The following is a 14,420-nucleotide window of genomic DNA, read 5'->3' as shown; positions in this document are numbered from 1 at the left end:
TTTGCTAAGTTTTTCTCTGAGAAGATCAGTAATATCAGAATGGCGATCAATACGGCCTCAAATTGTACTGTGGTCAGTCAGATATCATTGCAACAACCTCAGAAATTAGTCATTCTCTCAAAATTGGACATAATTGATATAAAAACCTTGGAAGAAACAGTACAACTTCTTAAAGCGTCAACTTGCAGCCTTGACACGCTCCCCACATCTTTTCTCAAAAAGGTACTTAACTGTTTAGAAACTGACCTCTTAAAAATAGTAAATACCTCTTTGATCACAGGCACTTTTCCAGAGTCATTAAAAACAGCAGTTGTTAACCCTCTCCTAAAAAAGAGTAACCTAGACAAAACCATACTTAGCAACTACAGACCAATCTCAAATCTTCCGTTTATAAGCAAGATCATTGAAAAGGTTGTTTTCAATCAGCTGAACAAATTCTTAAACTCAATTGGCTATTTGGACAATTTTCAATCTGGTTTCCGTCAGCATCACAGCACAGAGACAGTGCTCATAAAGATAATAAATGATATTCGCTTAAACTCTGATTAAGGTAAAATATCAGTGCTGGTGCTACTAGATCTTAGTGCTGCCTTTGACACAGTAGATCACACCATACTCATACATAGACTGGAAAACTGGGTAGGGCTCTCTGGGATGGTCCTCAAATGGTTTAAATCATACCTAAAAGGGAGAGGTTACTATGTGAACATGGGTAACCATAAATCTGAGTGGACATCCATGACATGTGGAGTCCCACAGGGTTCAATTCTTGCAACGCTTCTGTTTAATTTGTATATGCTCCCACTTGGTCATATAATGAAAAAGAACCAAATTGCTTACCACAGCTATGCAGATGACACCCAGATATACTTAGCCCTGTCACCCAATGACTACAGCCCCATTGACTCTCTATGTAAATGCATTGATGAAATTAACTGTTGGATGCGTCAAAACTTCCTCCAGTTAAACAAAGACAAAACTGAAGTCATTGTATTTGGAAATAAAGATGAAACTCTCAAGGTTAATACTAACCTTGACTCTAGGGGCCTAAAGACACAAAATAAAGTCAGAAATCTTGGTGTAATTTTAGAGTCTGACCTCAATTTCAGTAGTCACGTGAAAGCGATAAGCAAATCAGCTTACTATCATCTCAGAAATATTGCCAGAATTAGTTGTTTTGTCTCAAGACAGGACTTAGAGAAACTTGTTCATGCTTTCATCACAAGCAGGGTGGATTACTGCAATGGACTCCTTACTGGGATCCCCAAAAAGACCATTAGACAGCTGCAGCTCATACAGAACGCTGCTGCCAGAATTCTGACCAGAACCAAAAAATCTGAGCACATCACTCCAGTCCTCAGGTCCTTACACTGGCTTCCTGTCACATTTAGAATAGATTTTAAAGTATTGTGTCTCGTTTATAAATCATTTCATGGCTTAGGACCCAAATACATGACAGATGTGCTAACTGAATATAAACCTAAAAGATTACTCAGATCATTAGGATCCGGTCAGTTAGAAATACCAAGGGTTCACTCAAAACAAGGTGCGTCAGCATTTAGTTATTATGCCACCTCTAGCTGGAATCAGCTTCCAGAAGAGATCAGATGTGCTTCAACAGTAAACACTTTTAAATCTAGATTAAAAACACATCTGTTTAACTCTGCATTTACTGAATGAGCACTGTGCTGCTTCACACTGACTGCACTTTGGAATGGGGGCTCTGTCATTGTTTTCTCATCCTCGTGTTGTTCTGGACCTGTGTGGGTTTCTTTTTTTTTCTGGTGGGCATGGGGGAGGATATTTTGGGAGGTGGTGGTGGGCGCGCAGCGGTGGGTGGCCGTGGGCTTCCATGGTAGGAATAAAAAAATATGGTTTTCTTACCATCATTTAAAGTGCCCATCTTATGACTGCTTTTCCACAAGTTATATAGGTGTATGAGTTCCATAAAGCATGTTTCAAAAGTTGTTTGCTCGAAATAGCTTGTAGGAAAAGATTGTTACCCATCTCTAGTAGCCTCTGTTTCAGGGCAGTTCAGATTGTGCCGTTTTGAGCTAGTCTTACATATTTATGAGCTGCTGCTCCTTTGATCACGCCCCACTACTAACGTCATGTGCCCGTGCGCATGCTCAGTGGTATCGTGAGCAGTACAGACCATACTGTGTTATTATTTTATATATTATTATTATTAACGGTTTATGTTGCCAACAGACAAATCATGCAGAAAAGTATCACTAATACTGTAAGTACACTACAGGAGAAGAAACTCATGACACACAATGATTCCAGAGTAAATTGTGATGTTACGTTAGCAGTCACAACAATAAACTAGTTTTCCCTGGACAATGCTAACATATTCCCATTATAAAACATTTTCAAGTGCATTATTTTCGCAAATTACAGAAATTAAGACCCGGCGGGGGATGTATACTGCTTGTGGACCGCGTGCTAATTGCTAGAAGCTAGCGGGAGGTCCGGACCGTAAAGTTATAAGAGGCTCGGGGGTTAGCCTCGTCAGAAAAGCCGGGGCGGTAAGGCCCGGTCTCGGTGTGTCAAACTCATCATGACACACAAAATTCCAGCGTAAATTGTGATGTAGCAGTCTGAACAATACACTCGTTTTCCCTGGACCATACTAACATATTCCCGTTATAAACATTTTCAAACGTATTATTTTCGCAAATTACAGAAATTAAGACCTGGCGGGGGATGTATACTGCTTGTGGACCGCGTGCTAACTGCTAGAAGCTAGCGGGAGGTCCGGACCGACCGTGTATATATCTATGCGGACCGTAAAGTTATTAAGAGGCTCGCCTCGTCAGAAAAGCCAGGGCGTACGGTCTCGGTTGGTTTGGCAAAAAGCTTTTAGCTCTAGCATCATAAATGTAGTATTTTGTGACAGAAGATGACAACATGCAAAATATAACGTGACTTCTTACCTTTTGTGATGAAACAACGCGATCGCGAATCGAATCCAAACTGAATGTGACGAAACTTTTTGTTACGTCACAACGGAGCTGAGTTGGAACTCCCGCAATCTGAGACTCAAGGCAGAGGACATTCAGAAACCTGTATCTCACTCAAAACAGCATGGATGGATTTTTTTCCAAGTTTGTATGCGTGTGGGAGCATCAGAGACACAAATGAACACCCCAAAACCCAGAAAAAGTGAGTTTTTCATAATACGGGCACTTTAACACTTATCATTTATCCAAATACTTACAAAATATTTTTTTTCCTACTATGGAGGTCTATGATTGCTTGCTGCTGTGTGTTTGCCATCATTTCTCGGGGTATCTTCTTTGTCTTCGTCGGAGGGGGGGGGTGTGTGCGGGTTTGGAGCAGCGTGGGGATGGGTGGATGGTGGCAGGGTTTTTCATTCTGAAGTGAATTATCTTAACTCAAGTCACTTTTACTCCTGTTTTATTCTTTTTAACATTTTAAACTGTTTTTATTAAAATCACATTTATCTTCTTTAATTGTTATTTTAAATTCTCATATATCTTTGTTTTTATTGTGATTTTATCGTGTATTTCTTATTTTTACATTTTCTTTTTTATATATTGTTTCTCATTTCTGTGTAAAGCACTTTGAATTACCTCTGTGCAGGGGCGGCGTTTGCGTATGGCAGGGTATGGCAGTTGCCATACCCTAGCATTCAGACAAAACACCAGAAATCAACAGTCTATAATGATGCTCATTAAAGATAATTTGAAATATTTTCAGTAGAACATATCTGAACATTGGTACATCACTAATATGGATAATTTACTATAAATTTGCTATAATACAGGGACCAACATGCGGATGACATCAACGTGCCGCGAGAGCGGTTTGAAAGAAAACTCTTCCGATGATTTCTCGCCTCACCCTCGCGGTACTTTGATGTCATCAGCCTGTCGTTCTTGCAGCGCAGCTCAAAGACCTTGCAGGAGGTTTCATGACCGCTGTTGTTATAATCTTTATTTTCGCAAGTAAACTCCTTTTTTGTTTTAAGATTCAAACAGACTCACGGTTCTCCCCCACACTCGCGCTATGCATATTGCATACATTATTCCAGAAGTAATATGATTTGTTCTCTGTGGATAAATAAACATGTTCTCTTACACTGGGAAATTGTAGCGCAGTCGAAGTGAATTGTATTAATTATTTGCGCGCGTTTTTGAATATGGCGACTTGTGGAATAAAAACTGCACGACGACAAAAGGTAAGACTTGTTTTTGCATTTAGCCCTGTTTTACTAAGAGTTTTATTTAGTGTTTTAATTAGTTGGTTGGCTGGCTGGGTTAACTACATGCTCTATCACATCATTAAAAGTCTTTATTGTGTATTTATAAGTGTTTATTGGCGGCTGTCATGACAAGATTTGTGAAGGGATGCTACAGTATGTTTTGATATTATCTTGTTTTAGTTTATCTGTTGCTGGAGTTGCACTTAGTTAAAGAGCACCTATTATGGGATACACGTTTTTAAACATCCTTTTGTGTGTAAGTGTGCATTAGTACATGCTAACGATATTCAAAAAGTACATACCTCAAAGAAAACGATGACGCGAGTTATCGTCTCTAACATTCGAGGACTACAAAAAACACTCGGATTGTAGGCAACAGTTTACTTCCTGGGATTAGTGACGTAGATAAGACCAACATTATCATAGTTCAGCCCTCTCTGCTTTGCTTGGGTACGCCCTCAAAGACGGGGGTGGGGAGCGCTGAGTCAGGAGAGAGCTAAAATGGCGGAGGTTGTGAGTCCCTGCTTTGACTCTGTTTGCAAACTCTTGTACTTTTACTGTACTTTACGTAACCGGTAACCGGAGATTAACATAATGTGCGTAGAGCTAAGCTTGCAAGCTAATTGTTTTGTGTTGTAATACTGTATTTCATAAACAACGTACCATATTTACACACGTGTATGTTGAATTATGCAGACTATCGTTTTTTTTATCGATGTTGGTTTAGACATGTTTACAAACTTGCTAAGTTGCTAAGCTAAATACAAATACAAATGCCAGCTAAACTGTTACCAGTAAAATTTGTTCTCATGATCAAACTCAAGAAACTCTAAGTACAGATGATTTGTTTAAAGTTATATGTATTTTACTGTTGTATTTACTTGAAGCTTTCTTAGATTTTGAAACGAAGTTAACACGTAATGTGTGTTGCTAATGTTGGGCCATGTAATATGTAATACATTAACGTTTTAATGAATAGTCTAACGAGTTATAGTCGTTGTACTCTATTGTTATAATATGTATTTTTGACTGAATACATGTTTGTTTTATTTGTCTATATCCTAGATTCGCAGCTGGACACATCCTTCTACACTGTATGCAAACATGCAACATCATAACACACAGTACAAGGAGTCAGACTGGCATATGAGGAGCAAAGGTGTGTAACACATATGATGTATTTAGCTAGTGAAACCACTACCAGTCTTAGATGTATAACTGATGATGACAAAGTTTTTTTTCTCTGCATAATAATAGGAACCCAGGCAGTAGCATCGTTTCACAATGTTTCCATCACCATCATCAGTGGATGCCTTTGCCGTCCGTAGCCTGAGATTTCAGATTTGCAGCAAAATTTTTTTGATTTTCTCATTTATTGGAATGCTGTGCAGGTATTTAAGTATTTTAGTAACTGTGTTAAATAAAGTAGTATTTACTTTTACAATAAATTTATGCTTGCTTATATTTTTACAGGTTGTACCTTGCAGCCATCCATTACAATGTCACCAAGCCGTAACAAAAGCAGGAGAGGGAAAGTACAAGGCTATGTTCCCAAAACACACAAGTGACATACCGTAAGCAGTAATGTTTTATTTCAAATACATTCATAATTAAAAACGTAATGTATGAAGCAGGGAAATAAATGATCAAAACAAAAGATTTGTTGACTGCAATATTTCTACAGTTATGTGGATGATGTGATCAGGCTTGTGTTTGATGAGGTATTTGAAGATAAGCTGAAGGAAACCCCGATTCCAATGGACCTGGCATCACAGTTTGAGAGACCTTCAAAGGAGGACGTGATTGCATGCCATCTTCAGTGCAGGGGTCGTCGAAAGCCAAAATTGTGACCGATCTGATCAGGAAGCTCCAAGCGTATCTGGAGAACAACACACGACAGGATGATAACCTTATAGTGTCGTCTTAAATAGCACCAGCTGACAAAGCTTTGATATGCCATTTATCTGAATAGATAGCTGTAAGAAATGAATTGAACAATTTTTGAAACAAGAGCACAATATGGTTACTAAAGTATGTTTATTTATATATTGTTTAACATTTAAATATATATTTGTAATAAATAAAAAAAACTTTTGACTGACTTTTATATTTTCTTTAAAGTAACATCTTTTGTTCTTTTGGGTACTTTGTTACTATAATGATACTTTAGTGTTATTGGTTTAAAAATGTAATAAAACTTACTCTAGTCCTGCACCTCAAAGGCTTATAGTCGGTACAATAAATGTTCTGTGTGTAGGGATTTAGACAATTTGTGCAAAACCTGGATGATGAATCACGCAGGTAAGAGGCCCTGGAACCTGTTACATTCTCCTTAAAACCTAATAAGTAAACATAGCACTTTCAAGTAAGCAGTCTTTCATAAAAAAGTTTACCATAGTGAAATAATGTAGAACATTCATTTCAATTAATACTTTCTTTGTGCTACATTTGGTGTTTCCATATAGTTTGCACAGTAATATAGTATGTAACAGTCTTTTATAATAAAGTTTACTATAGTAAAATAATGTTAATAAGTGAAATAGTTTTATAATCATTTCAAAAAATACTTTCTATGTGCTACATTTGGTGTTTCCATATAGTTTGCACAGCAATATAGTATGTAAGCAGGCTTTTATAATAAAGTTTACTATAGTAAAATAATGTTAACAAATGAAATAGTTTTATAATCATTTCAAAAAATACTTTCTATGTGCTACATTTGGTGTTTCCATATAGTTTGCACAGCAATATAGTATGTAAGCAGGCTTTTATAATAAAGTTTACTATAGTAAAATAATGTTAATAAGTGAAATAGTTTTATAATCATTTCAACAAATACTTTCTTTGTGCTACATTTGGTGTTTCCATATAGTTTGCAAAGTAATGTAGTACATTATAATTACCTTTTGGATGTCTTTGCAAGACATTTTCGTCTTCGTTTAGCATTCTGGCAGAGCTAAGGACACCTAAAAAAGTTAAATCCAATCGCGTTCATTGACGGAGATCGTTTATATCGTAACGGCCGTCTGAACTCTCTGGATCGAGCTTGAAGTGGTAAGGCAGTACAGACACCATCGTTTATAGAGAAATATAACGCTTGTTTACGTTGCCTGTGACTCTCAGTCAGAACCGGAAAACCCACGCGTAGTCAGGGGCGTAACCTTTCAAACACACGCCGAACCCAGTTGACCAATAACAGTTGAGTAGTCATCTGACCAATCCGAATACACTAGACATTTTGGGAGGCGGAGACAGGAACTAAATCCGAGCGTTTTCCAGACATGCAGAAATCGGTGAGGTATGTAAGCAATTTATAAGACTCACAGTGCATTAGTTCAAGTTTTAATAACATGTATGTACTATGGGATATTACAATAACGTGCTAACGTGCTAATTTATTAGCATAATTGGTGCTCTTTAAGAATGTTAACATTTGAAAAGCATTTTAAACAACCATGATTTCTATTTTTGTTTTTCATTTGCATTGCTTCCGTATTGTTGTCAGCAAGTGTACATCCGTGCAATCATAGTATGATTTTGTACAGGTTGGTGGAGTATGAACACATATAGATGTGGTTTCATAGATTCGTTATTTGAATGGCCTTCTTGTACGAAGAATTTTTGCCATACCCTAGGGGTGTTTTCACATATACACTGTTTAGGTCGACCCAAATGACGTGTCGCTCCGAGTACGGTGCGTTTGGGTCAGTGTGAACACAACAGCCGCACTCGGGTGCGCACCGCTCCGAGACCGCTCTAAACAGGTGGTCTCGGAGCGGCTGTTGCCGAACTCTGGGGCGACCCACCTGTGGTGTGAACACTGCTGGACCTCGGGCCGAACCAAATACAGGAAGTTCTCCACATGTTTGAGCCACTGGGCTTTCGTTGTGACGTGAGCCGGGTGTTATATTGTGGGTTAACAACAAACAAGCCAATCCTGGTCCGTTGCATAGAGATTCCCTGTCTCCTTTACGTTTGAGCTGATGATTTTATAAATGCATAGCTGTCCTCCACACACAAATAGTGACATTACGGGCTTTTAGCAAACGGCTCCGTGAGAAAGGCTTTAATAGAACAGCTACGCAATTTCGCGTTAAAGCAAAGAAACTTCGCAAAGACGTGCATCGTTTATCTCCACATCTTGATAGCTGCGCTCTCCCTGTCAAGCTGGTTGTCGTGGAAACGTGGGGGTGGTCATGAGACGGTAAGAGCTGTCAGAGACCAATGACAGCGCTGACCGTTGTCACATGGTGTACGGTGCGGCATTTCGAATAAAGTAAAAAATATATATATGTGAACACGGACCGCACTAACTGAAAAATGATACAATGTATTTTGGTGCGCTCCGAGGCCGCACCACGGTGCGCACCAACATATGTGAAAACAACCTAGGTTTTCGTGAAACGCTGCCACTGCGTCTGTGTATGAAATGTGCTATACAAATAAACTTGCCTTGCCTTGCCTTGCCTACCTGAATTACTTTATGTGGTGCTGTTAACTGAATCACATTTGTGTTACCTCGATTACTTTACATTGTGCTGTTAAGTGAATAACATTACTGTTACCTGAATTTCTTTACATTGTGGTGTTAACTGAATGACATTATTGTTAACTGAATTACTTTACATTGAGCCGTTAACTGAATTACATTACTGTTACCTGAATTTCTTTACATTGTGCCGTTAACTGAATGACATTAGTGTTAACTGAATTACTTTACATTGAGCCGTTAACTGAATTACATTACTGTTACCTGAATTTCTTTACATTGTGCCGTTAACTGAATTACTAGCCTGGTTAGCCAGACCTACATCAAGATGTAAGGTCTGGCAACTCTTCACACAAACGGCTCAATGCAAGGGGCGGGATATAAGGTTGTCCCTCAAAATGCCTCTGCACGCAATAGGATAGCGCTATCACCAGTGAAGCTAATTGGTATATCAAACTTTTACCGTAACTAGTCGGCAAAACTCCAAACACATCTTTCTTGCTTAAAAAGGACTTCAGTAGGGTTATTTGCTCTTCTCTCAAAGAAAAACATAAGTCTAAGTCCTCCAGAGTCGCGGCCAAAGCCGCTTCAAAAGAAAGCTGTTCGCCAGCAGCAGCAGCAGCAATTCTTTGTTTTCAAGTAGGAACCGTTGCAGCTCTGTCGTCATCATGTTAAGCCCGCCCCACAGACGCTACACACGATGTGATTGGCCTGACCAAATTTTGGTTTTTGGAGCTGTTAAGTGTATTGTGAGTGCCTAGACTAAACCCTGGCAGCAAATATATTTTGCGGCCGCTAGGGTGCGTCTAGATTTCTAGGCTACTGAATTACATTACTGGTACCTGAATCACTTTACATTGTGCTGTGAACTGAATTACTTTACATTGTGCCGTTAACTGAATTACATTACTGTTACCTGAATTTCTTTACATTGTGCCGTTAACTGAATTACATTTGTTTTACCTCAATTACTTTACATTGTGCTGTTAACTGAATTACATTTGTGTTACCTTGATTACTTTAGATTGTGCTGTTACCTGAATTACTTTATGTGGTGCTGTTAACTGAATCACATTTGTGTTACCTCGATTACTTTACATTGTGCTGTTAACTGAATTACATTTGTGTTACCTCGATTACTTTACATTGTGCTGTTAACTGAATAACATTACTGTTACCTGAATTTCTTTACATTGTGGTGTTAACTGAATGACATTAGTGTTAACTGAATTACTTTACATTGAGCCGTTAACTGAATTACATTACTGTTACCTGAATTTCTTTACATTGTGCCGTTAACTGAATTACTGTTACCTGAATTACTTTACATTTTGCTGTTAACTGAATTACTTTACGTTGTGCTGTTAACTGAATTACATTACTGTTACCTGAATTTCTTTACATTGTGCCGTTACATTACATTACATTACTGGTACCTGAATCACTTTACATTGTGCTGTGAACTGTATTACATTACTGGTACCTGAATCACTTTACATTGTGCTGTGAACTGAATTACTTTACATTGTGCCGTTAACTGAATTACATTACTGTTACCTGAATTTCTTTACATTGTGCCGTTAACTGAATTACATTTGTTTTACCTCAATTACTTTACATTGTGCTGTTAACTGAATTACATTTGTGTTACCTCTATTAAGCCCTCTTCGGACAGGATTAGTTTTACAGGGGTAAATGGCGTAATGTAATTTTACCACAGGACGTCTGTAATATTAATGGACAATTCGCACGGTATTAGAAATCTCAGTAAAACATTCAAAAGTGGGAGGAGTAACCTCTCGTTGTCACGTGCACATTACCTTGCTTCCTGATATCAGATGTGCAAACAACATGACACAGACAGGGAAAACGTGAAACACTGTGTTTAATTTCAGTTTGGGGAGAACGTCAGTTTCAGAAACAGTTCAGTGCCTCAGTAAATGTGACTTTTTTTTAAAGTTTGTGTTGTGTCATTCAGGAACTGACTTGCCACTGACTTATTTTTCCGCCTAAAACGCATGTAAATGCTTCTTTAAGCTTTAAAAGAAACCCGCAAATGAAAAGGAAATGACGCAATTTACGTGTATATTTACAGCTGGTCTATTCGCACTGGATTAGTATTACCTGAGGTAATTTCTCCGGGCCTTTTTACAGAAGGTAAAAGTCGCCGTTATCTTTACTGACATGGTCCATACTGATAACTGATGTGGCAGTACGAGTTAAACCTGTAATTACTTTGCATTCTTTTGGCCAATCGCTGTTCCTGGCTTCCTCCATAAATACACGTCGTAGTCCTTCGGACTGCTCTCTTGCTCACTGGTTAAGGAAGTGTGTCATACTTCCGGGTCACTCGCTTCGTGTTGTTTTGCTGCTGCACAACAGGTAGGGTAGCGGCTCTGCTGTCTCTGTGTATCTCGCTGTTACCAGCTATCATTATATTTAACGGATGTTACTGAAGGCTACCTGTACTGTTTGTACCCTTTGAGCTGCCTTCTCCTGGGTGATGCAAAACGATGCCTGGTCGGTATGTAGGCACTTGGTGCCAGCTTTATTTATGGATGAATTGGGGTTAATAATTTTTTTTGTTATAAATAACAGAGACCGGGCTGGTTCAACTGGAGACTGACTTCAGCTGCAGAGCATTCATTCACTAGCTGCTGTTTTGCCTGGATTATTGTTTGTTTAACGTGCATTCATGAATGTTATAATAACGCTAGCTGTTCTATTCAATGGTTGTACGTCTGTCCTGAATGACTGGTTGTGTAAACGTGCATCCTTTGACCATTTTACTAGCCACTTTATCCGATTGCTGTACATTTATTTTGGATTATCGTGCGTGCTGTGAACATTTTATTAACCACTTTATGTGACTGCCGCAAGCTCGCCCTGGATTGCTGCTTGTGCACACGTGTGCTTTGAACATTATACTAGCCCCTTAATTTAGTTGGATGCTCGCCCTGTGTTGCTGTGTGTGTGTGCACGTGCGTGCTGAGAACACTATACTAGTCACTTTATTCATTCACTGCAAGCCTGCCGTGGACTGTTGCTTATGTACATGCATGCTTTGAACATTATACTAATTATCTCATTTAATTGCTAAATGCCCGCTTTGGATTGCTGGGTGTGACGTGCATGTTTTTGCTGTCATCTCAGCTATTCTATTTGAGTACTGCACGCCATTTTGATTGCTGCTGTTTAGCGATGAACGTATTTTGAACATTGTGATGAACGTATTTTGAACACTGTGTCAGCAACCTTACGGCTTTCCAGCCTCTACGGCCATTGGTCCATTTGTGGCCATACGTCTGCATAGCAAGCTCCCTGTTTTATGTGGGCTAGTATTTTAACTGTCTGTATGCAGCTGAAGGGGTTTGCTTCCTGTTATAATTTGGTTGGTTAAGTGTTTTGTTTGTTTTGTTTCCCGTTTGTTAAAAGCTGTCTTTATTGTTCGTATTTTGTTTCTTTTCTTTTGTGACAGTACAAATTAATTTAGTAAGTAAAGTGTATTTGTATTTTTGTTTTTTTCTTTATTACTTTTTTTTTTTTTTTTGATTTATTATATTTAAATTATTATTTTTTTTGTTTAGTGATACATTTATGTGTGTTATTCTGTTTTTATGTGCACTGCCTTTGTGGAGCCATTGTTGGCCCTGGCAGTTTACCGCATATTTTGTAGGCAAACTCGATTCCTTTTAAGGATCCGGGTTATTGCGAGTCACTCACTAAAGTGATCCGGGTTGTGTGAGTCACTTGAGTCAGTATTGCTAAATTGCCAAGGAAACTCAGTACAGACCCGCTTGTAACCGGCTGATCCACGCGACTCGAGATTCTCAGAGCCGGAAACATTGCAGACAAAAGCCTTTCACTTCTGAAATAACATGCTTATAGGTTTTAAGTTTGGTGTGTATGGTCGACCATTTAAAAAAGAAGCCTAATAACAATAGCATGATAATATAGAGAAAATATAGAAAAAAAGCTGTCTGAGCCGGAGACTGAGAGACAGTTCGCGCAGATCAGCCGGTTACGGATCAGCCAGTTACGAGTTGAGAGACTCTCGAGTCAGAGCAGATTCGCATGTCTCTCGAGTCCGCATTGTTTCTGGCTCTGAGCGAGAATTTCGGGTCAGTTAGCGGCTCGCGCGGATCCGCAGGTCTCTCGAGTTTGCAATGTTTCCAGCTCTGAGTGAGAATCTCGGGTCAGTTCTCGTGCAGATCAGCCGGTTACGAGTGGATCTTGAAATCACGTGACCAATGACAAACGAAGCTTCACTTTCTGCTTAGTCACGTGCGCGCTTCGCTTTGCGTGTCAGAAGGTTTGAACCCTAGAGGTTTTTTAAGAGTTAATTGCCTTATTCACATTTTTGTCCCACATAATACTGTATATATAGTATCGTATTGACTTATACTTGTGTGCGCGTCTGTTATTACGCCTGCGAACATTATTCTGTACAATACAGTATTGAATCATATGTATATTAACTCCTACTAGAATTTATTGCCACACTTCAATCAGCAAATACATTTATTATATTGACCATTCACAGACATGTTGTCTAAGCTTTATTTGTACACATTATATTAATATTCATCTGAATTTCATCAGCTTGTTGCTTCATTGACGGAGCTTTTTCCAGAAGCAACTGCTGTATGTTTTATTAACCAAAAGATGGCGCTGTTTTCGACACCCTCGTTGAGGCTTCGAATCATGGTTCGAAACAGTAAGAGAAGTATCGGTGCTTCATTCGAAGCTTCATTTCCCCATCACTACGTGGCGCTGTTTATGGTTTTACATTGAATTGTAGTAGGACTCAACTGATCCGGGTTAATGACACTAGAGACTCGCGACTCATGAGTTAATTTAAAGATCCGGGTTAAAGATCCGAGTGAGTCACGACTCGAACAGGTCTAATATTTTGTGATTAACTGAACTTTAGTTAGCTTTCTGTAAATTATATTGAGTTTTTGCCTATTGATTCAACCCCTTGTGTGTTTGTTTTTGTTTCAGTTGCTGATAGCTAAAGGTGGTGGTATTGGTGTCCCAGGTGGTGGTGGCCCTTGCCTGCCTGCCGTGGCAATTACCCCGTTTTCTCCATATTCACTGTTCTGTTTTGCTGTGTGTGTGTGTGTGTTCACGTGGGTGATTTTCTTTTTTTTTGGATTTCCCTAAGCCTTCGTGTCTCCTTTTTCCTCCACCCGGTAAGCCTCAGCACCCATTATAATTTGTCCCCTTCCCAAGTATGAATGTGTTTTAAATTGTGTTTCGTAATTGAAATAAAGTGTTGTCTTTTTCTTAAATTGAACTTTGTCTCTGGCCGAATTGTACATGTACCTGGGTGTCCTTATGTGTATCTAGAATATCAAAATTAGAAACTAACTCCAAGTATTCCCTGGGTGTAAGTCCCAGGGTGGCGTAGTCAGTGTTTTGGGGGTAGCTTCTCTTTAAAACTACCCCCCCACCTCTTTGTAACGCCACACTGACATGGAGCATTCGGACAGGACTAAAATCACTGAGAAGCTTTGATAAAAATTGCTTTACCCCACCTCCCTATGTAAAACTAATCCCGTCCGAATAATACTTTACATTGAGTTGTTAACACTCTGGGGTCGACGGCGGCGCAAACTCTTTATTTTTCAATCACTCCGCAAAGAGACTTAGATAACTCTGCTGATTTTGGACATACAGATATGATTTATACATCAT

The 14,420-nt window shown here is 39.0% G+C and overlaps 1 long non-coding RNA gene across 2 annotated transcripts; it reads left to right on the top strand.

Moving 5' to 3' along the window:
- Window positions 1-5,159: 5,159 nt before the first annotated feature.
- Window positions 5,160-6,056, top strand: LOC135728352 (uncharacterized). 2 transcript variants are annotated; one of them, XR_012334752.1, is made up of 4 exons: window positions 5,160-5,390; window positions 5,489-5,622; window positions 5,705-5,805; window positions 5,916-6,056. It is a non-coding gene; the product is annotated as an uncharacterized lncRNA (long non-coding RNA). The 2 variants fall into 2 exon arrangements; XR_012334751.1 differs by having other exon boundaries at window positions 5,160-5,622.
- The last annotated feature ends 8,364 nt before the right edge of the window (window positions 6,057-14,420 follow it).

Source organism: Paramisgurnus dabryanus, chromosome 13 (genome assembly GCF_030506205.2).
Source record: "Paramisgurnus dabryanus chromosome 13, PD_genome_1.1, whole genome shotgun sequence".
Classification (NCBI taxonomy): domain Eukaryota; kingdom Metazoa; phylum Chordata; class Actinopteri; order Cypriniformes; family Cobitidae; genus Paramisgurnus; species Paramisgurnus dabryanus.
This window is presented reverse-complemented; position numbering and strand designations above follow the sequence as displayed.